A 22,431-nucleotide genomic window follows, 5' to 3' on the forward strand; every position below is an offset into this window, starting at 1 on the left:
TCACCATAGGGAAACCTTGGTCCCCTGTATGCTGACTTCCCAAATTAACTAGATTGATGCTGGAAAAGGAAAGTTCTGGAGCCTTTTGAAGCAGTTTCTGATGTTTGACTTCATTTCCAAATGTAAAAATGGGTCTTTCTGCTGCTTATTATATCTTTTAAACATTACAAGAAATACTAAGTCATGAATTCAACTTTCACAGTAGTGATGTTGGTTGTATAAGAAGGTAAACCTGTGACTTTATAACAGTTTCAATGTAGATACATTGCTAACCATGTATCAGAGATTCTAGGAATAGAACAAGATACCCAGTGTATTGAACACTTTTGGCTGTCTTTGGAAATGGCACCCCCACCCACAGGAACACAGGAGTAGACGTCTGTCACCCCTACTGGTTTTTCCATGTTCTACTTCCACGCATACACCTCACATCATACCAAATGGACTACACATAGACTCATGATCCTAATTTGCTAATTGTACTCATTCCTGAGAATTTAAAATCAGATCACTGATTCAATGGACACGAGTTTGGTTAGACTCTAAGAGCTGGTGATGGACAGGGAGGCCTGGCATGCTGCAGTCCATGGGGTCAAAAAGACTCGGACACGACTAAGCAACTGAACTGAACTGAACTGAAGGAAGAAAGACCATTATCAGTCTGTCTCTTCCCAGTGGGTCCATATTCTCTTAACTAGGGACTGTGTCACAGCCATATTCTGGTGGCAGAGTCTTTGGCAAGAAAGATAAAGCAGATGCACAGTGAGAAGTTGAGACAAAATATATTATACCTTGGGCTCCACTGCACAGTTCCAGGCCCTTCCTGGAGTCTGTCTCCATACCAACCCTTGAGTTTCATGAAGTACTTGCATCTTTATACAAAATGACCTTTCTTTTTGCTAAAGCAAGCTCCACAAGGCTTCCCTGGTAACAGATGGTAAAGAATCTGCCTGCAATGCAAGAAACCTGGTTTTGATCCCTGGGTCAGGAAAAGTTCCTGGAGAAGGGAATGGCTACCCAATCCAGTATTCTTACCTGAAAAATTCCAAGGACAGAGGAGAGCTGCAGTCCATGTGATAGCAAAGAGTCAGACATGACTGAACGACTGACACTTTCACCTTCAGTTTTCTTTCAAGCTCCAGTAGGCTTCTGTTACTTAAAAATAAAAGTTATAGCTTTATAAAATGTATCAATGTAGTATGCAAGCAAAACAAATTTTAACAACATATCAAAGTTACAGACTTTAATGCTTCATTGAAAATTATATATGATATGAATAATACCTAATATAAAATAATTGTATACTGTCACCACTATTATGTAATAAAACCACCATTAGAACTGGAGTAGGTAGGAATGGACTATTGACAAATCTAATAATTGATTTATAAAAAGCTCTAAACCACTCTGTGACCTGGTCTTTTGACCTATCTCTGAATTGCTTTATTAGAGCTCTTAGAATATGTTAATGCATTCTCTTATGCTATAGCATGGAGGAGGCAACGGCACCCCACTCCAGTACTCTTGCCTGGAAAATCCCATGGACGGAGGAGCCTGGTAGGCTGCAGTCCATGCTAAGGGTCGGACACGACTGAGCGACTTCACTTTCACTTTGCACTTTCATGCATTGGAGAAGGAAATGGCAACCCACTCCAGTGTTCTTGCCTGGAGAATCCCAGGGACTGGGGAGCCTGGTGGGCTGCTGTCTATGGGGTCCACAGAGTTGGACACGACTGAAGTGACTTAGCAGCAGCAGCATGCTAGAGCAATAATTCTCTTAATGTAGGAGGAAAAGACATCATAGAATTTCTGGAGAACTTTTTTGATCAGTATCATTTGCTCTGATTAGAAGTTAATCAATAAAATTAATAAAATATAGGGGAATCCCCTGGCAGTCCAGTGGTTAGGACTTGGTGCTTTCACTGCCGTGGCCAAGGTTCAGTCCCTGGTTGGGGAACTAAGATCCCACAAGCCACATGGTGCATCTAAAAAGAAAAAAGTTAACACAGCCTCTTCCAGGAAGTGGTGTAAACATACTTTTTTCAATTCCTCCTTCTAAGTACAACTAAGAACCCTGGATATTACATAGAAAAGAAGCATAAGAAGACTGAAAGATGAAGAGAAGGCAGACTGACCAGGGACTTAAAGGCTCAAGGAATGATGTGGTGGTGAGTTCCCTGGGTTTTCTTTTTGCCTCATGTATCCCAGACTTGGAGCTTAAGAATCTGGCAACTTGGAAATGCCAAAAAACCTCCAGGGACATTCTCTCTTTAAAAAAGAATTAGGAAAGGGGCAACCTAGCAAGACAGAAAACTTTTCAAAAACAACCACTTTACTCCAGCCAAAACCCAAAGAAAAAAGCTGTAGCCCCACCTTCACCCATGGTGAAGGGCCAGGTGAGCAGCTTAGGCTTTCACCCTCGCCAGTCTCTTAACAAGGTGCCCTAATCTCCTGCCTCCTCACTAGGCAGAGTGGGGAAGAGGTCTTTCATCCCCATGTCATGTTGATGAGCCCCATCCAAGCCGTTGGTGTCATTGGAAACTTCATGGGGAGCCTGCACTGCCGCCTCAGCTAGGCAGTAAGGAGGTTGAATCAGTGGGGGTGGTATCAGTGAAGGCCTACTGGAAAGTCAGATTTTCATCACGTAGAGGCCAGGCCCCTCTTCCACCATTACCCTCTTGATCCTCAACACTGCTCACCGTTCATGGTGTGGTATCAGTGAAAACCATGTTGGGAGCAGTAAAGAGGCACTTCTACCCCTTCCAGCCTGGGAGGTATCCGTGGAGGCTTAGTGGGGAGCCAGTGATCCCACCCCCACCCAGAAGTAACAAGCCCCCCAGGCTGTCAACAGATTCTAGTGAGGAACCTGGACTTCTGTTTCAACTTGACAGTAGTGAGGTGATGTTCCACTTCCCTGTTGGAGAAGTGTAGAGGAAGCCAGCTAAAGCAGAAGGTTAAATAAAATTCAGAGTCTTAGAATAGTCAAAATACTCAGATCTCAAACAAAAAGCACAGATTATTCTCCAAAAAAAAAAAAAATCATCAAATTCTCAAACAACGTCAGAGTGAATGAAAAAGGGCAATCAATAAATGCCAATATCACTAAGGCAAAGATGTTAGGATTACCTGACAAAGATTTTATAGGAGCCATTGTAAAAATGCTTCAGTGAACAATTGTGAACACATTCGAAACAGCTGAAAAAATAGAAAGTCTCACCAAAGAAATAGGAAGTCTCAAAAAAGATATAGAAGATATAAAGAACTAAATTGAAATTTCAGAACTGAAAAAAATGTAATAACCAAAATTTTAAAACTCAACAGATGAACTCAACACAGAATAGAAGGGGCAGAGAAAACAATCAGTGGACTACAAGATAAAACAATAGAAATGACCTGATTTGAACAACAGAGAACAAATAGAATTTTTTAAAAATTGAGAAGAGACTCAGAAACCTGTGCTACTATAACAAAATTTCTAATGTTTATATCACTGGACTCCTAGAAGGAAAGTATAGAGTGGGCTGAAAAAGTTCCCAAAGAAATAATGGCTAAAGATTTCCCAAATATGGCAAAAGACACAAACCTATAGATTTAAGAAGCTAAACAAACCTGAGGAGACCCACATCAAGATACATTATAATCAAGCTTCCTAAAATGAAAGCCAAAGAAAACATATTGAACAAAACCAGAGAAAAACAGCACCTTACCTACAAGGGAGAAAACTATTTAAATGACAGTGGATTTCTTATCCAAAACCATAGAGGCCAGGAGGAAGTGGTAGGACATTTTTTAAGTCCTGAAAGAAAAGAGTTGTCAACCTAGAATCCTATATCCAGTGAAAATATGTTTTAAGAATGAAGGGGAAATCAAGGCATTCTCAGACAAAGGAAAATAAAGAGAATTTCACCAACAGATGTTTCCTAAAATATTACCAAAGGAAGCTGGAAGTTATCTGAACAGAAAGGAAAGAATTTTTTTTAAAAAAAGAACCTTGGAGGTTTCCCAGGTGGCTCAGTGGTAAAGACTGTCTGCCAATGCAGCAGATGCGAGTTCAATCCCTGATCCAGGAAGATCCCACATGCTGCAGGGCAACTAAGTCCACGTATCACAGCTGTTGAGCCTGTGCTCTAGAGCACAGCAACCACAACTACTGAGCCTGTATATTGCAGCTGTTGAAGCCCGCATGCCCTAGAGGTCGTGTTTTGCAACCAGAGAGGCCCCAATGAGAAGCCTGTGCACTGCAGCTAGAGAGTAGCCCCCGCTCTTTGAAACTAGAGAAAAGCCTGCATAGTAACGAAAACCCAGCATGGCCCAAAATAAATAAACAAAAATAAAATATTTTTAAAAAAGAATCTCGGAACATCAGGAAGGAAGAAAGAACATGGTAAGCAAAAATATGGGTAAATATAATAGATTTCCCTTCTCTTCTTTCTAAATTATTTTTGATGATTGCAGTAAAAATTTATAACACTCTCTGATTTGGTTCTAAAGATTGTTGAGGAAGAATTATATATAATTATAAACAATAATAAAGGAATATAAATGTGTGAAGCAAAAACTGATAGAAATGAAAGAAGAAATAGATGAATCCACATAGTTGGAGGCCTCAGGTGCTGCTGTCCATCAGGTCACAGAGTCAGACACGCCTGAGCGACTGAACAACAACAACAACGTAGTTGGAGGCATCAGTCCCTCTTTTGCAAGAACCGATAGAACAAACTAGACAGAAAATCGACAAGGTTATAGAAAAACTCAACAATGGCATCAACCCAAAATCAAAACTAATAGAACATTTCACCTAACACCACAGCATATACACTCTTATCAAGTGTCATATTCTGGGCCAGAAAAGCAATACCAACAAAATTTAAAGACCTATAAATCATACAGACTATATTCTCCATCCACAGTGGAATCAAACTAGAAATTAATAACAGAAAGGTAACAGGAAAATCTCAAAACCCTTGGAGACTAAACAACACACTTCTGAATAATTCATGGGTCGAAGAGGAGGTCTTAAAGGGAAGGAAAATACACTGAAATGAATGAAAGTAAAAATACAATGTATATAATTTTGAAGGACACAGCTAAAGCAGTGATGAAAAGGAAATTTATAGCACCATTTGCCAAACTTTTTCATCACCCCAAAACAAAAACTCTATATCCATTAAGCACCCCCCCACCCTCTCCGTTCTCTGCTCCCCTCAGCCTCTTTCTTTCTGTCTCTATGCATTTGCCTTTTCTAGATATTTCATATAAGTCGAATCTTACAATATATGTCCTTTAGTGTCTGGCAAATTTTTATTTAGCATAATGTTTTCAAGGATCATTTATGCTATAGAGTGCATCAGAACTTTTTCCTCTTTATGGGTGAGTATTTTGTTCACATGGTTTTCTATTAGGACACTTGGGTTGTTTCCACCTTTTGGCTATTGTGAGTAATATTGCAGCAAGCGTCCATCTACAAGTAACTGATTCCTTGTTTTCAGTTCTTGTGGCTAGGAATAGAATCACTGGACTATATAGTAATCATATGCTTAACTTTTTGAGGAACTGCCAACCATTTTTCACAGCACCATTTTTCATTCCCACCAACAATGTGCAAGAGCTCCCCATATTGTTGCCAACACTTATTATTATACAGTTTTTTTTAAATTATAGTGATCCTAGTAGGTATGACATAGTATCTTATTGTGGTTTTAATTGTATATCCCTAATGATTAATGACTTACCTGTTGGCTCAGACAGTAAAAGCGTCTGCCTACAATGTGGGAGACCCCAGTTCGATCCCTGGGTCAGGGAGATCCCCTGGCGAAGGAGATGGCAACCCACTCCAGCATTCTTGCCTGGAAAATCCCATGGACGGAGGAGCCTGGTAGGCTACAGTTCATGGGGTCGCTAAGAGTCGGACATGACTGAGCAACTTCACTTTCAATGATTAATGATAGAGTGAATGAATGAATAAATGCATAAACAGGCTTACTAGTTTAATAAATTTCTATCACAAAGGGTAAATCACTCTTTTAGTCTATATTATTATATTACTGTACAAGAGCACTAATATTTGTTTTAAAAACGATAAAGCATAACTCAGCATTTGTATTTATTTGTCTTGCTTATACAAATACTCTTTTTGTAATATGTAATATTGTTTATCCATACATCATGGTGACTATAGATTATCTCCTTTTACAGAATATTGCAACTAATACATAGTGATTTTGTCTGTCTTTGTTTCTTGCCACATGTTAGGCCATGGCCTCTTGGGAAATGAGTTGAACAAAATGAATTAGAGCTCTGCCATTGTACAGCAAGGGGGTTCATTTGAATAGGCACAAGCAGACTGTGCCTTTAATACTCTGTGTATAAATAGGCCTTTTTTCAGGGCACACCCTGAGGAAACTATGAATCATTTTGATATTAAATTGTAATATAGAGAAAACTTGGTATAACAATACATTTTAATTATTATCAATGTGACTTGTGATAAAATAATGTATTTATAAAACATCTCCTAGCAAGCACCATGGTGCTATATATTCAATCATCACATTATGAAATCTCAATAAGAAGCTGTCTAAACCACACTCCAAAAGTTTAAAATTTCCCTCTCCAAAATAAAAGTGAAAGTACATTGCCATTTTAACCTCAGAAGGCCTCAATGAGCTTCCACTGATTCAAGGTAAGGGGAGGAGTTCAAGGGGAAGATATTACCCTCCTCACCACCTTTGTATAGGGAAAGCCCTAGGATTTTGATACTAGTCATAACCAGAGGCCAGCAGTCATGCAAGATTAGAACTATTCCAGTCATTCTTCTCTTAGAAATTATGCCCTTTTCTCAAGGTTCAAGCTGAATAGTCATAAGCCTGTATCTTAGACTATTTGTATCATGTCAAACAACTTCCTTGTTTTCTGTTTACACTTTTAATCTAACTTTTATCCCCAATATTAATTAATAGTTAACATTTCAGGACACCTAGCACATAGCACGGAGAAGGCAATGGCACCCCACTCAAGTACTCTTGCCTGGAAAATCCCATAGACGGAGGAGCCTGGTGGGCTGCAGTCCATAGGGTCGCACAGAGTCGGACACGACTGAAGTGACTTAGCAGCTTAGCAGCACATAGCAGGCACTGGCTCAATGGTTAACTGTTGGATGAGTGAAAGAATGATTTAAAGAACGTTATCTTGATCCTCTCTCACCTTCGTCAGTATAAGCTGTATGCAGTTTAAAATATTTGTTTCTATACCAAAAGCCAGGCTGTTCAAATATACTAACCTCAATAAATAATTAACCTTGAGAATAGAAAGTTACAAAAAAGCAAATTAATTTGCCAATTATTCTGGCAGGGTGTGGCATTAGTCTGATTCTATGGTGTCCTCAAACAAAGGAAGCACTGTTTCAAACTTAATCTGATGAAAGTGAAACGTTCTAAGGCAAATGAATAAATTAAATACAGTAGAAAGCTTTTGCCACATTGGTGTAAAGAGTTAGAATCAATAACTGCGACAAAGTTTGCTAAATATCAGGATTTTAATGTATTGTTTTGGTTTGGGGACGTGATTTATTTCACCTCAGATCAAAATCAGTGTAACAAATAGCCATGTTGTAATGGAGTGCTACTGTCGCATAAAAGTCAAAGATATTTAAATTGAGGACAATAACCCCACAAGTTTAATTTATGAGTCTAGCAGCGTGACACCGTATAAGTAACTGTGTTCACTTAAGGATTTATTCTGATATTTGAAAACCTGCCACAAGAAATGAGCTTCTGATAGACATTGTGAGATACTGTGTATTAACTACACTAAAGGCTTTTCCTTCAGAGTGTGCCCAAGAAGTAAATGTTTATTACCTCTCGTTAATCCATTGTTCCTTTATTAAATGTAACAGAATCGGGGTTAGCCCATATGGGCGTGTCTCTGAAATGCAAATAACCTATCATAAAGAAAATCCTGTCCGCAGCAGCGAAACTGTCGCGCGGTTGCGAGGGGCCGCGGGGCCGGGAGGCTTTCTTGGGAGGAGGAAGCCCAGGACTGGACTGAGATCCGGAGACCGCGGAGATCCTCGCCCCCTGGCGGTACCCCTCTCTCCTCTCCCCCTGCGCCTCCGGAGTCTCCGTCCTAGACAAGCCCCGCCTCACCTTCCCCTAGTGACCCAGCCTCTCACCCCCTTCCCCCGCACCGAACCCTCCTTCGTGTCCCACCCCACCCTCCTCCGTGCCCCACCTTCCGCAGGCCCCGGGCTACTCTCGTCTCCAGCCCTTCGGGTCCCGCCTCTCACACCCCAGACGGCCCCGCCTCTCCCTGCCCAGGTGGCCCCACCTTCCCTTTCGGAGGCCCCGCCTCCCCACTTCCTCATTCCTCAGTAGTGGGCTGGGCTGGACCGAGCTGGCGGTTGGTGCTGGAAGCAGTGCACTGGGCTCGTTCTTTATCTTGTTGGCGGGTGATCTTAACGCCTTCTTTTCTTCAACCGCGTCAGCTCTCCTCTGGTGTTCTTTTCCGGCTATGCGGTCCAGGGTCTGGCCTTAGGCTAGTCCCCTGCTTGGTTGTTGCTGAGGCGGTAAGCCGGGACCCGGTTTACCCACAAGCCTTCTCTCCCGGCTGCCAGGGCAGAAACCCTATGGGTCTGACCCCATTAACGTTCCCCTGAAGGACTGATTTATAAATGACTCGAGCGCAAGTGAATGGACGTGTGTATACAGGTTGAGACATTCCATTTGGAATGAATGCAGAATCGATTCTGACATTTAGTGCCTCAAAATTAACTGTCATTCAGGTTATGTTTGAAAGAGCAATGTTAATAAGTAAAAACTTAGATAAAAGCTGGCAAGGATGTGGTGAAAATGGAAACCTTGTGCATCGTCGGTGGGGTTGCAAACGAGTTTAGCTGCTATGGAAAACAGTATGGCTGTGTCTCAAGAAAGAGTAGAACGACCACATGATCCAGCAATTCCACTTCTGGATGTACAATTGAAATTTGCTAAGAAAGTAAAACTTAAATGTCGCCCCCACAAAAAAGTAAACACATGAGGTGACGGATGTGTTAACTTGATGGCAGAAATCCTTTTACAATGGACACAATTCATTACATTGTACACGACCTTAAATGTCTTACAATTTTATTTGAAAATTGTTCCTCAATAAAGCTGAAAGAAAAGTGACTGATGCAAATTTGTGCATAATTAACTTTGTACTGGGTATTATGTATATCACTAATTCATAAAATAATACAGGTGAAAAGTATAGAATGATGAAATAGTGGTTAGTGTAACTGATAGTGGTTCAATTTAAATCATCAATTATACATCAAGTTGAGAGACATACTGCCACTAAAAGTATAGTGACAAATTTGAAAAGCAGAACATAAAAGTTTTACTTATGATCTTAAAAAATGGATATGAGTATAAAAGGGTGATTGTAGAAGGATACAGAATGCAAAATAGAAAATCAGACTCCTTACAGGAGGTCAAGGCTGACTCATCCTTTTGGGGTGCCCTGAAGATGCCTGGAGCTCTTTCAGTTCCTGCCCTTTCTGAGTTTTGGTTAGCCAGAGTTTCCTCTGTGAGCTTCCCTAAATTAGAGGACAGAGTATGCTGCAATAATAGACACCCCAAAATATAATGATTTACATGAAATAGGCGTGTTACCAAATCAAACTTGAGTCCACTTAACTGTGTGAAGTAAAGTCGATCTAATGACACTAGGTGGTGGTGAAAGAAAATGCAGCTTTTATTGCAGACACCGAGCAGAGTCTAGGCCGCTAATCCTCAAAAGGCCCAGACTCCTCAGTGGCCTTCAGGGAAAGGCTTTTAAAGATAGGATGAGCAAGAAGGTTACAGGGTGTGTGATCAGCTCATGCACATTCTTCTGATTGATTGGTGGTGAGATAATTAGAAGTCAACATCATCACCCTTCTGATACCAGCTGGTCTGCAGCCTACATTCTTGTGGGCAGCATACTGTTAACTTCTTCCACCTAGTGGGAGTTTCAGTATCTGCAAAGCAGCTCAAAGAACATGGCTCAGAACATTATCTATAGCCCTTGATGAGGCCCTAGAAGTCCTTGACTTCACTTCATGGCTAAACTCTTATTATTTTTCTTGCTTGTCTGTTTTCCTTTGTTTTTACATTTTCTCACTTCTCTGATTAAATTTATTCTTTGGAACTCAGGGAAGGCTGAGGATGCTAAAGTTTTTCTACAAAATAAAGACAGGCAGAGGATATGAGTTGCTTGGGAGGGTATGTCTTGGGAAAGCCACATAGGGTTCTGCTTGGTTACAGGAACTTACTTCTCATGTAACAGTCTGGAGGTAGAAGTGGCCCAGGCAAACAGGGTTGTTCAACTCCAGTAAGTTATCCATGGGCTCTGGTTTCTTTCCTCTTAATGCTGCACATCACCTCACCAGAGGTGAGGTCCGACTCTGCAACCCTGGGGACTGCAGCACCCCAGGCTTCTCTGTCCTTCACCATCTCCCAGAGTTTGCTCAAACTCATGTCCGTTGTGTTGATGATACCATCCATCTCATCCTCTGTCGCCCCCTCCTCCTCCTGCCTTCAATCTTCCCCAGCATTATGATCTTTTCCAATGAGCCAGCTCTATATATCAGGTGGCCAAAGTATTGGAGCTTCAGCTTCAGCATCAGTCCTTCCAATGAATATTCAGGGTTGATTTCCTTTAGGATTGACTGGTTTGATCTCCTTGCTGTCCAAGGGACTCTCAAGAATCTTCTCCAGCACTACAATTCAAAAGCATCAGTTAATTCTTTGGCACTCAGCTTTTTTTATGGCCCAACTCTCACATCCATACATGACTACTGAATGTGTCCATCACTGTTTCCACTTTTTCCCCATCTATTTGCCATGAAGTGATGGGACCAGATGCCATAATCTTAGTTTTCTGAATGTTGAGTTTTAAGCAAGCTTTTTCACTCTCCTATTTCATCCTCATCAAGAAGCTTTTCAATTGCTCTTCGTTTTCTGCCATTAGAGTGTTATCATTTTCCTTATTTGCATGATTAAAGCTGGGGCACTGCCAGAGGTTTGCATTGGCGCCATCTAGCTGGGGGAGAATTCCCTGGTGGCTCAGACAGTAAAAGCATCTGCCTACGATGCGGGAGATCCCGGTTTGATCCCTGGGTTGTGAAGATCCCCTGAAGAAGGAAATGGCAACCCACTCCAGTTTTCTTGCCTGGAAAATCCATGGACAGAGAAGCCTGGCAGGATACAGTCCATGGGGTCGCAAAGAGTTGGACATGACTGAGCGACTTCACTTCAGTACTGGGGTAAGGGCAAAAGAGCAGAGTTGATTTATTTTTCAGCAAGTGATGCAGAAGTGGCACATATCACTTTTACTGAGAACTTGACCACACTTGGCCTTAAGAGAAACTAGGAAATGTGGTCTCTAGCCGGGGCTTCATGTGCTCAACTGAAAATTTATTAGTTTAGTAAAAGGAAAGAACAGACTTTGGGGGACAGCTCTCATTCTGCCACATTTCTTCTGTCGACAAAAAAAAGTTAGTCAATCTAAGAATTGGAAAATTTTATTCCAACCAAATTTGAGGATTATAACTCAGGAAGAGTGTATCAGAAAGCTCTGAGAACATTGTAGAAGTATAGGCACAGTTATAAGTTTTTTTGACACATCAAATGATGTATATGGACAGATTACATAATAAAGATCTAAACGCCATTGTGGTAGGTCATGTGACCCCTTCCTTACAAGATCAAGAAGAAATGTTATCTTTGAAGGAGTTGCCTTGTTGGTGCTAGGAGAATGTTGCTGTTTAAGGTTGGGGAGACGTTCCTGCTGATGGGGACGGTTTGGTTAATCCATGATGCAGATACACTATGCACGGTGGCAGGAGAGAGGAGGCCAAAAGGCAGAATTTTTTATATTTAAATTTTTCTTATCTTGCCATAAAACATACATTTTTATTTTTTAAATTTTTTTCATAAAATATAAATTTTATTTCACACTCCTCTTTCCTTCCAATTAATCCCTTCTTAAGTGGAGTTTGTTACTTCAGTTTACAGACAGTCCTTACTGCTTGCAACTGAGGTACCCTAACTGATGCCTCATTCTTCAGGTCTCAATTTAAATGACACCTCCTCAAGGAGGCTTATTTAGCTGTTACCCAAAAACTCTGTTCTCTTGGTGGGTGTTGATCCAAGCCAAAGATTGAAAGAAGGAAGGATGTATTTCTTGCAGCAGAAAAGGAGAACACCAGGAATCTTTCCCAAGCAGTGAGCTCAGAACTGCAGAACTTTAAGCTAAGGGTAAATGCATAATCATGAAGGGGCTTGGGCAGAGGAGAAGCCAGCACAGATTCGCTGCAAAGATAAGCAGAGTCTAAGCTTTAGTTGATTAAAGTCATCAGGGTCTGACCAATGGTCAACATCATCATCCCTTAGGTTCCAGTTAATCTGGGAGTTAAGCACTTCAGGCTAATCTTTACTACTGAAACAGAACTGGGAGTCTTTATAAATGATTTATTATCTGTGCTTTTGTTACTTCTCTTGCCTCATAACAGTCACTTGTTCCTGCATTCTTTTTTTCCCTTAAGATTATTCATAAGAGACTTGTTCAAGGATAAGCATTGGGACCAAGGTTGGATCACAGAATGACTTAGGCTAAAATGCCTTCTCTTACGTCAGGAACAGTATGAAAAGGCAAAATGATAGGATACTGAAAGAGAAACTCCCCAGGTCAGTAGATGCCCAATATGCTACTGGAGATCAGTGGAGAAATAACTCCAGAAAGAATGAAGGGATGGAGCCAAAGCAAAAAGAATACCCAGCTGTGGATGTGACTGGTGATAGAAGCAAGGTCCGATACTGTAAAGAGCAATATTGCATAGGAACCTGGAATGTCAAGTCCATGAATCAAGGCAAATTGGAAGTGGTCAAACAAGAGATGGCAAGAGTGAACATCGACATTCTAAGAATCAGCGAACTGAAATGGACTGGAATGGGTGAATTTAACTCAGATGACCATTATATCTACTACTGCAGGCAGGAATCCCTCAGAAGAAATGGAGTAGCCATCATGGTCAACAAAAGAGTTCGAAATGCAGTACTTGGATGCAATCTCAAAAATGACAGAATGATCTCTGTTCGTTTCCAAGGCAAACCATTCAATATCACTGTAATCCAAGTCTATGCCCCAACCAGTAACCTCTGAAGAAGCTGAAGTTGAACGGTTCTATGAAGACCTACAAGACCTTTTAGAACTAACACCCAAAAAAGATGTCCTTTTCATTATAGGGGACTGGAATGCAAAAGTAGCAAGTCAAGAAACACCTGGAGTAACAGGCATATTTGGCCTTGGAATACGGAATGAAGCAGCGCAAAAACTAATAGAGTTTTGCCAAGAAAATGCACTGGTCATAACAAACACCCTCTTCCAACAACACAAGAGAAGACTCTACACATGGACATCACCAGATGGTCAACACCGAAATCAGATTGATTATATTCTTTGCAGCCAAAGATGGAGAAGCTCTATACAGTCAGCAAAAACAAGACCAGGAGCTGACTGTGGCTCAGATCATGAACTCCTTATTGCCAAATTCAGACTTAAATTGAAGAAAGTAGGGAAAACCATTAGACCATTCAGGTATGACCTAAATCAAATCCCTTATGATTATACAGTGGAAGTGAGAAATAGATTTAAGGGACTAGATCTGATAGAGTGCCTGATGAACTATGGATGGAGGTTCGTGACATTGTACAGGAGACAGGGATCAAGACCATCCCCATGGAAAAGAAATGCAAAAAAGCAAAATGGCTGTCTGGGGAGGCCTTACAAATAGCTGTGAAAAGAAGAGAAGTGAAAAGCAAAGGAGAAAAGGAAAGATATAACTATCTGAAAGCAGAGTTCCAAAGAATAGCAAGAAGAGATAAGAAAGCCTTCCTCAGGGATCAATGCAAAGAAATAGAGGAAAACAACAGAATGGGAAAGACTAGCGATCTCTTCAAGAAAATTAGAGATACCAAAGGAACATTTCATGCAAAGATGGGCTCGATAAAGGACAGAAATGGTATGGACCTAACAGAAGCAGAAGATATTAAGAAGAGATGGCAAGAATACACAGAAGAACTGTACAAAAAAGATCTTCACAACCCAGATAATCACGATGGTGTGATCACTGACCTAGAGCCAGATATCCTGGAATGTGAAGTCAAGAGGGCCTTAGAAAGCATCACTACGAACAAAGCTAGTGGAGGTGATAGAATTCCAGTTGAGCTATTCCAAATCCTGAAAGATGATGCTGTGAAAGTGCTGCACTCCATATGCCAGCAAATTTGGAAAACTCAGCAGTGGCCACAGGACCGGAAAAGGTCAGTTTTCATTCCAATCCCTAAGAAAGGCAATGCCAAAGAATGCTCAAACTACCACACAATTGCACTCATCTCACACGCTAGTAAAGTAATGCTCAAAATTCTCCAAGCCAGGCTTCAGCAATATGTGAACCATGAACTTCCTGATGTTCAAGCTGGTTTTAGAAAAGGCAGAGGAACCAGAGATCAAATTGCCAACATCCACTGGATCATGGAAAAAGCAAGAGAGTTCCAGAAAAGCATCTATATCTGCTTTATTGACTATGCCAAAGCCTTTGACTGTGTGGATCACAATAAACTGTGGAAAATTCTGAAAGAGATGGGAGTACCAGACCACCTGACCTGCCTCTTGAGAAATTTGTATGCAGGTCAGGAAGCAACAGTTAGAAATGGACATGGAACAACAGATTGATTCCAAATAGGAAAAGGAGTTCATCAAGGCTGTATATTGTCACCCTGTTTATTTAACTTATATGCAGAGAACATCATGAGAAACACTGGACTGGAAGAAACACAAGCTGGAATCAAGATTGCCGGGAGAAATATCAATAACCTCAGATATGCAGATGACACCACCCTTATGGCAGAAAGTGAAGAGGAACTCAAAAGCCTCTTAATGAAAGTGAAAGTGGAGAGTGAAAAAGTTGGCTTAAAGCTCAACATTCAGAAAACGAACATCATGGCATCTGGTCCCATCACTTCATGGGAAATAGATGGGGAAACAGTGGAAACAGTGTCAGACTTTATTTTTTTGGGCTCCAAAATCACTACAGATGGTGACTATAGCCATGAAATTAAAAGACACTTACTCCTTGGAAGAAAAGTTATGACCAACCTAGATAGCATATTCAAAAGCAGAGACATTACTTTGCCAACAAAGGTCCGTCTAGTCAAGGCTATGGTTTTTCCTGTGGTCATGTATGGATGTGAGAGTTGGACTGTGAAGAAGGCTGAGCACCGAAGAATTGATGCTTTTGAACTGTGTTGTTGGAGAAGACTCTTGAGAGTCCCTTGGACTGCAAGGAGATCCAACCAGTCCATTCTGAAGGAGATCAGCCCTGGGATTTCTTTGGAAGGAATGATGCTAAAGCTGAAACTCCAGTACTTTGGCCACCTCATGTGAAGAGTTGACTCATTGGAAAAGACTGTGATGCTGGGAGGGATTGGGGGCAGGAGAAGGGGACGACAAAGGATGAGATGGCTGGATGGCATCACTGACTCGATAGACGTGAGTCTCAGTGAACTCTGAGAGTTGGTGATGGACAGGGAGGCCTGGTGTGCTGCGATTCATGGGGTCGAAAAGAGTTGGACAGGACAGAGCGACTGATCTGATCTGATCTATGTCAGGAAAGTCATGCATGGTTCTCTCTTTGCAGAGATTTCCTACAGCCCCCTCCCCCCTGATCTGCTTACATCATTGCTTTCTCTAAAATAGGTCCTCTCCCCTTTGCCTGTCATTATTGTTTTTATCTCAGCACTTTGTTTACTTTATGGCACTTAACACAACTTGTAACTTTTTTTTTTTTTGCTATGTTCTGTCTCCCCACCGTGTCCCTTTTCTTCACCACTATATCTCCATTACCTAGCACACTGCTCATTATTGGATAGACAAAAAATAAATTTTACCTGGTGTTAAATGCATCGAACAGTGGTCAAGAATGACTCAGAGAGTTCTGAAGTGACCAACTACATATATTGGTAGAAAGTGAGAATATAGGAAGTTAGAAACAGTTTGGAGGAAGGGACCAGAAGATGATCAGTTTTGTTTGCACATGTTGAATTTGAAGTTTTGAATAATTTCAATATAACACCTAGTAGGCAGCTTGAAATACAGATTTAGAGCTCTGAAAAGACCATTACATTGGAGCTACAGATTTAAGAACCTTGAGAACTGGTGAGATCAGGCATGAAGAGCATGAAAAAACTACAGAGAAGGTTTAGGAGGATCTACAAAGAATAACATTTATACAGTGGGCAGAAAGAGCAGCAAAACTTTAGAGGACCCAGCAGGGGCTGTCAGCAAGAACCAGGGAGAAACCTTCAGGGAGCAGGTAGTGGTCACAAATAGTTCAGATGGTTGAGCGGGGCATAAATTGTGTCACATAGTCTGAAAGAGTCCCTTAGAACTGCCAATTAGGAGGCTTAGATACGGGAACCTTATAATAATTTCAGTGGGTAGTGGGCTGTGGTCTGAAGACAGAATGTTAGGAAGTGAATGTAGTAACTGTAGAACATGCTTTCAGGAAGGGCAACCATGAAAACATTTTATTTGGAAAGAGAGGCAAGGTCAAAGGACACTTGAAAGAAAGCTTAGAGTCTCTATATAAGAGGGGAGGGGAGAGAGGGAGCGAAGATGGGTGTGGAAATAACTGATGGAAGAATTTGATAGGAGCAGTTGACAGGAAGAGACAACAAAGCGTTGCCCTTCTTTGAAAATGTGAAGATAGTGCTCACTTCAGCAGCACATATACTAAAATTGGAACAATACAAATAACATGGCCCTTCCACAAGGATGACACAAAAATTCGTGAAGTGTTCCATATTTTTTAATTAAAACTACAATGAGGTATCACCTCACACCAATCAGAATGGCTATCACCAAAAATCTACCAACAGTAAATGCTGAAAAGGATGTCGAGAAAAGAGAACCCTCTTGCACTGTTAGTGGGAATGTAAATTGATAGACTCACTATGGAGAGCAGTATGGAGATTCCTTTAAAAACTAGGAATAAAACTACCATATGACCCAGCAATCCCACTACTGGGCATATAACCTGAGAAAACAATAATTGAAAGAGACGCATGTACCCCAGTGTTTTTTGCAGCACTGTTTACAATAGCTAGGACGTGAAAGCAACCTAGATGCCCATGGACAGATGAAAGGATAAAGAAGCTGTGGTACATATATAAAATCGAATATTACTCATCCATAAAAAAGAACACATCTGAGTCAGTCTTAATGAGGTGGATGGACCTAAAGCCTGTTATACAGAGTGAAGTAAGTCAGAAAGAGAGAAACAAATATCATATATTAATGCATATATATGGAATCTAGAAAGATGGTACTGATGAACCTATCTGCAGGGCAGCGATCGAGATGAAGATGTAGAGAACAGATTTGTGGACACAGAAAGGGAAGAAGAGGGTGGGATGAAAGGAGAGAGTAGCATGGAAACATATACATTACCATCTGTAAAATAGATAGCCAGTGGAAATTTGCTGTATGAAGTAGGGAGCTCAAATCAGGTGCTCTGTGACAACCTAGATGGCTGGGATGGAAAGGGAGGTGGGAGGGAGATTCAAGAGGGAGAGGATGGATATATGTATGTGCTATGCAGTACTCAGTCGCTCAGCCATGTCCAGCTCTTTGGACACATGCAGACCCCATGGACTGCAGCCCACCAGGCTCCTCTGTCTGTGCGGATTCACCAGGCAAGAATATTGGAGTGGGTTGCCATGCCCTCCTCCAGGGCTATATGTATATCTATGGCTGATTCATGTTGATATATGGCAGAGACTAATACAATACTGTAAAGCAATTATCCTCCAATTAAAAATAAATTTTAAAATGCAAAAATAAATAAATTCAAATATGTATATAAAAGAAAATGTAAAGATAAATTTTAAAGGAGAGCGGAGTAACAAGGAGTTGAGATGTTTCTGACGGCCTTTAAATTATCTACAAAGAGGGAGCAAAATAATGTGTTGCAAGGGAGGAAATGGAGGGGGGATTTGGACTAGTTTTTAAGAGAAAAAGATGGTAAAGATTGTATAAAACAGAAAAGGTCTGCTGATTGCAGATCTACCATGGCTGGAAATTCTTTTTTCCTCCTTCCTCTTTATGCCTTCCTGCCTGGAAAATCCCATGGGCGGAGGAGCCTGGTAGGCTGCAGTCCATGGGGTCGCTAAGAGTCAGACGTGACTGAGCGACTTCACTTTCACTTTTCACTTTCATGCATTGGAGAAGGAAATGGCAACCCACTCCAGTGTTCTCGCCTGGAGAATCCCAGGGACGGCGGAGCCTGGTTGGCTGCCGTCTATGGGGTCGCACAGAGTCGGACAGGACTGAAGCGACTTAGCAGCAGCAGCAGCAACCTAGTCTTGCTCCTAAAAGACTTCAGGTCGCCAAATACTAATTCTTGCACAGTCTACTCCAATACTAGATTTTCTCCCCCAACAATAACGGGCAATGAACGGACGGCTCCCCCACCTCTGTTCAACAGTGAAAGTTAAGCTGGCCTCCAGCACTTCTGCGGACCCCAACCCCCGCTACTATGGATCACATTCCTTGGTACAGCGAAGACACCTCCTAAATGCTTGCTGTGGACAATGGTAGATTTAGGGACAGAAGGTCCGGTTCCTTCGTAAATAACTTCTTCACAGAGTGCAGCACGTGTTTAAGATCTGCTGAAGAAAGGGAAAGCTGAGGGACCGAGCACTGCATTTCCTTTTGTGCTACCTGCGTGTCCGAACACAACACCTATGAGCATTAAGAGCCAACCGACCAACTTTTCTTAAACGAAAATACAATTGCTGCTGCTGCTGCTAAGTCGCTTTAGTCGTGTCCGACTCTGTGCGACCCCAAAGACGGCAACCCACCAGGCTCCGCCGTCCTTGGGATTCTCCAGGCAAGAACACTGGAGTGGGCTGCCATTTCCTTCTCCAGAAAATACAGTAGTCCAAGCAAAACACCAGGAGCCGAAGCTGGAACAAGAAAAGGTGCGAGTTCCAAGCTCGCAAACAGACCAGGGCTAGACGATATCTCCGCCCCATGACGTCACATGTCCTCAGCCTCCCGGCCCACCCTGAGCCGGGCGTGTCTTATGCCTGGCAGGGCTTCTGCTTCGCCCCGCCCCCAGATGACGTCACAACACCGCAACTTCTAGTATCTCTCTGCCGAGGTTTTTCATCGCCGGGCGCGGTGGCGCGCGCCTGTAGTCCCAGCTACTCGGGAGGCTGAGGCTGGAGGATCGCTTGAGCTCAGGAGTTCTGGGCTGCAGTGCGCTATGCCGATCGGGTGTCCGCACTAAGTTCGGCATCAATATGGTGACCTCCCGGGAGCGGGGGACCACCAGGTTGCCTAAGGAGGGGTGAACCGGCCCAGGTCGGAAACGGAGCAGGTCAAAACTCCCGTGCTGATCAGTAGTGGGATCGCGCCTGTGAATAGCCACTGTACTCCAGCCTGGGCAACATAGCGAGACCCCGTCTCTTTTGTTTATTTATCATCGCCCTGATTTAAGGGAACCAAAATTTTCTGTACAACTAACGGATTCAAATTTTGTGTAAACAACAAACGTTTACCTTTTTCCAGATACTTTTTACGTGTTCAGTAGTTCACTAATGTGTGCATTAAAAACAGACGAGATATAACTGGCCTTTATTACTGGCTCACTCTTTAACACTTGTCTCCTATTTTATGTCTCCTTTACAGTTAAAACTCACTGGTTAACTAGGATATTCGAGGGATTGCACCTACCTCATCACTGACCCCTACTGGAGAATCAGCAGAACGTCTTTGCGAAAAGCTGTTATCACCCTCGAAACCAACAGGGGTTGCTCGTTTCCTCACAACCTATTGGAGAAAATGGTTGCTCCGCGTCAGTGGAAAAAATGCACCTCCGAGGCCAGATTTCCTATATTCTTCCCGTGACGGTTAGGTTTGCTAATTTTTATCGCCGTTTCCCTTAGTTAACCGACCTCTCCTCCCCACCCTCCTGCCACTGGATGTCACCTCATTCACCACTAGACTATCAAGGTTTTTGCTTTTAAAGGTTTCTGGCGAAGTATCTAGCCCCTTTGCCAAGCCTTACTTAGTGCGGGTTTACAGGTAGGGCTGACCTTCCAAATACTCCCTCTTTTTAGGGGAACAAGCAAACCTATAAGAGGAACCCAGACGTTCCTGTTATAACCAAGGTAACCGGAACAATGTGGAAAAATGCTGTCAGCCTGTCTCACCTTCTCGGATTGCCCACAGCTAACCTTAGATGGTTTAAAATTCAACATTTAAAAAACGAAGATCATGGCATCCGGTCCCATCGTTTCATGGCAAATAGATGGGGCGGGAGAGGGGTGTGGGAAAGGAAACAGTGGCAGATTTTATTTTCTTGGGCTCCAAAATCACTGCAGATGGTGACTGCAGCCATGAAATTAAAAGACTCTTGCTCCTTGGAAGAAAAGCTGTGGCGAACCTAGACAGCGTATTAAAAAGCAGAGATGTATATAGTCAAAGCTATGGTTTTTCCAAGTAGTCATGTATGGATGTGAGGGTTGAACCATAAAGAAGGCTGAGCACCGAAGAACTGAAGCTTTCAAAATGTGCTGCTGGAGAAGACTCTTGAGAGTCCCTTGGACTGCAAGGAGATCAAACCAGTCAATCCTGAAGGAAATCAACCCCAAATATTCTTTGAAAGGACTGATGCTGAAGCACCAGTACTTTGGCCACTTGATGCGAAGAGCCTTCTCATTGAAAAAGACCCTGATGCTGGGAAAGATTGAGGGCAGGAGGAGAAGGGGGCGACAGAGGATGAGTTGATTGGATGGCATCACTAACTCAATGGACATGAGTTTGAGGAAACTCCTGGAGATAGTGAAGGACAGAGAAGCCTGTGTGCTGCAGTCCATGGGATCACAAAGAGTCAGACAGTACTTAGCAACTGAACAACCACCTTAGAGATGGAATTGAAGTGCAGGGAACTTCGAGCACTATATGGGGATGGATCTGGAACTCAATTGGTTAGAGCAATGCCTCAGAGCCCTCCACTGAGCTATGTAGAGCAAGTGTTGTATCTTTGTCTCGTTTTTAAAAGAAATAAGTGAATAAGGTATGAAAGAAGAGACTCTTTAAAATTGTCAGAAGTTTTTGGTGGTCTGTAATAGTAATTTTATCTTTATGAAAGAACTGTCTTAGAGCTTCCCCTTTTAAATTTAGGCATTTTAGGGACAGAACTTCTCAGTTTTGTGGAACTGAGGTGTGGTAGGTAGGATAATGCCCCACAAAAAAGTGAACTTCCTGATGTTATTTTATGAGTTCATGGAGTGAACTTCCTCTATGTTATTTTATGAGGTAAGATATTTCACACATGTGAGTAACTTAAAAATTTTGAGATGGAGAGACTATTCTGGATTATACCTTTGGGCCCAATGTAATTACAAGGATTATTACAATTATATATAAAGGAGGAAGGAAGATCAGAGTCAGAGAGATGTGAACTGGAAGCAGAGATTGGAGTCATGCAGGGTCACCAACCAAGGAATGTGAACAGCCTCTGGAAACTACAGCCCTGCTGACCTGTTTGGGACTTCTGACTTTCAGAACTGTCAGATAAAAAAGTTGTGTTGGTTAAGCCACTCAATTTGTGGTAATTTGTTACAGCAGCAATAGAAAGCAAATAGAAGGTCAGTCTGTACCTGAAAAAACTTGTGAGGTCAGAAAGGAATCATTCCAGTATCTGTCTTCTTTAAAATGCTTGTACTTTTTGTTTAAAAAACTTTTCACGTTCAATAAGTTTTCAGGGTTAATCTTTTTCTAAGGGGTGTGTGTGTGTGTATCTTTCTTTAAAGCATAATATTTTAACAGTCCATCCATTTATTCATCTATCCATTCATTTATCCATCTATCCATTTTTTAAAAGTTTACATGCCAAATATTTACCAGACCCTAGGTAATTAGGTACTAGATACTGATACTACATAATCAGAAATAGGACAGACAAGCCATTGCCTTTGTAGAGCTTCAGGTCTAATGAAAGGTGGGGCAGGGGTCAACGTGCTCAGTCACTCAGTTGTGTACAACTCTTTACAACCCCATGAAATATAGTCCACCGTGGTCCTCTGTCCATGGGCTTTTACAAGCGAGGCAGGGAGGGGGGAGGGGTAACAGTAATTTAAAAATAGGCCCTTTTTAAAGTGATTTGGGTTCTCATGATCCCTGCCAAAAATATCTAATTCATTCAGTTCAGTTCAGTTCATTTCAGTCGCTCAGTCGTGTCTGACTGTTATTGATATTTCTCCCGGCAATCTTGATTACAGCTTGTGCTTCTTCCAGTCCAGCGTTTCTCATGATGTACTCTGCATAGAAGTTAAATAAGCA

General features: G+C 41.9%; 1 long non-coding RNA gene and 1 pseudogene across 1 annotated transcript in view; both read left to right on the plus strand.

Annotated features, from left to right (window-relative positions):
* Window positions 1-22,004, plus strand: part of LOC138989529 (uncharacterized) — a 162,680-nt gene extending 140,676 nt beyond the window's left edge. Inside the window, exon 4 of the long non-coding RNA XR_011465820.1 lies at window positions 19,774-22,004. This is a non-coding gene — a long non-coding RNA (uncharacterized lncRNA). The remainder of the gene's footprint in view (window positions 1-19,773) is intronic.
* On the plus strand, window positions 16,789-16,889 carry LOC138989595 (U6 spliceosomal RNA; annotated as a pseudogene).
* Window positions 22,005-22,431: the final 427 nt, after the last annotated feature.

This window comes from Bos mutus, chromosome 10 (genome assembly GCF_027580195.1).
Source record: "Bos mutus isolate GX-2022 chromosome 10, NWIPB_WYAK_1.1, whole genome shotgun sequence".
NCBI classification, from domain to species: Eukaryota; Metazoa; Chordata; class Mammalia; order Artiodactyla; family Bovidae; genus Bos; species Bos mutus.